Genomic DNA, 1,415 nt, shown 5'->3' with positions numbered 1-1,415 from the left:
TTAGTGAGGTCTTCGGACTGGTACGCGGCATTGACTCTGTCGTTGCCGATGCTACCGGAAAGATGACCAAACTTGATCATTTAGAGGAAGTAAAAGTCGTAACAAGGTTTCCGTAGGTGAACCTGCGGAAGGATCATTACCGACTAGACTGCATGTCTTTCGATGTGCGTGTCGTGTCTCGCAACACGCTACCTGTACGGCTCGCAGTAGCCGTGCGCCGCGTGCGGAACCACGCGTGCTTCTCAAAACTAACGGCAATGTTGTGTGGTACGAGCGCTGAGGCGCTGGAGCGGCTGGCCTGCGGCACCTGGCGCCTGGCGCCGGTTTTGAATGACTTTCGCCCGAGTGCCTGTCCGCTCCGGTGTGGAGCCGTACGACGCCCATCGGCCGTGAGGCCGTTGGACACAGAACGCTGGAACAGGGGCCGCCACACGCCTCACTCCCGCCTATGCGACTGTCTTGAAAGAGACAGTGGAAACTAAGAAAAGATCACCCAGGACGGTGGATCACTCGGCTCATGGGTCGATGAAGAACGCAGCAAATTGCGCGTCGACATGTGAACTGCAGGACACATGAACATCGACGTTTCGAACGCACATTGCGGCCCATGGATTCCGTTCCCGGGCCACGTCTGGCTGAGGGTCTGCTACGTATACTGAAGCGCGCGGCGTTTGCCCCGCTTCGCAGACCTGGGAGTGTCGTGGCCGCCTGTGGGGCCGGCCGCGTCTCCTCAAACGTGCGATGCGCGCCCGTCGCCTGGCGGTTCGCATACCGGTACTTGCTCGGTAGCGTGCACAGCCGGCTGGCGGTGTGGCGTGCGACACCTCGTACAACGACCTCAGAGCAGGCGAGACTACCCGCTGAATTTAAGCATATTACTAAGCGGAGGAAAAGAAACTAACAAGGATTCCCCCAGTAGCGGCGAGCGAACAGGGAAGAGTCCAGCACCGAACCCCGCAGGCTGCCGCCTGTCGTGGCATGTGGTGTTTGGGAGGGTCCACTACCCCGACGCCTCGCGCCGACCCCAAGTCCAACTTGATGGTTGGTTGGTTGGTTGGGGGATTAAAGGGACCAGACTACTATGGTCATCGGTCCCTTTTTCCAAAGACAAAGAACACCCACAGAGAATAAAAACGAGGAACAGAAGAGATCACAGACGATACAGAACAGAAGAGACTGAGACAAAGACAAGACAAAACGAACGAAAACCACATAGAGAATGACGGTGGTTGGCCGACCATAGAAATAAAAAAAGGAAAAGCCAACCACTTAGAAACACATTAAAAAATCAGTGTAAAATCATAGGCCAAAGGCCAGAATCAACACAAAACAATAAAAGAAAACAGAAACACTCAGATTAAATGATAAAATCCCCCTGCCCGAATAAAACGTAAAACTAAGTCAGCCATAGCGGG

The 1,415-nt window shown here is 54.5% G+C and overlaps 1 non-coding gene across 1 annotated transcript; it reads left to right on the top strand.

Moving 5' to 3' along the window:
* Positions 1 to 490: 490 nt before the first annotated feature.
* Positions 491 to 645, top strand: LOC124803740. Its single transcript, XR_007017238.1, has one exon. It is a non-coding gene; the product is annotated as a 5.8S ribosomal RNA (ribosomal RNA).
* Positions 646 to 1,415: the final 770 nt, after the last annotated feature.

The sequence above is a fragment of the Schistocerca piceifrons genome, chromosome 6 (genome assembly GCF_021461385.2).
Source record: "Schistocerca piceifrons isolate TAMUIC-IGC-003096 chromosome 6, iqSchPice1.1, whole genome shotgun sequence".
NCBI classification, from domain to species: Eukaryota; Metazoa; Arthropoda; class Insecta; order Orthoptera; family Acrididae; genus Schistocerca; species Schistocerca piceifrons.
The sequence above is the reverse complement of the archived record's forward strand: the minus strand, read 5'-3'. Positions and strand labels throughout refer to the sequence as shown.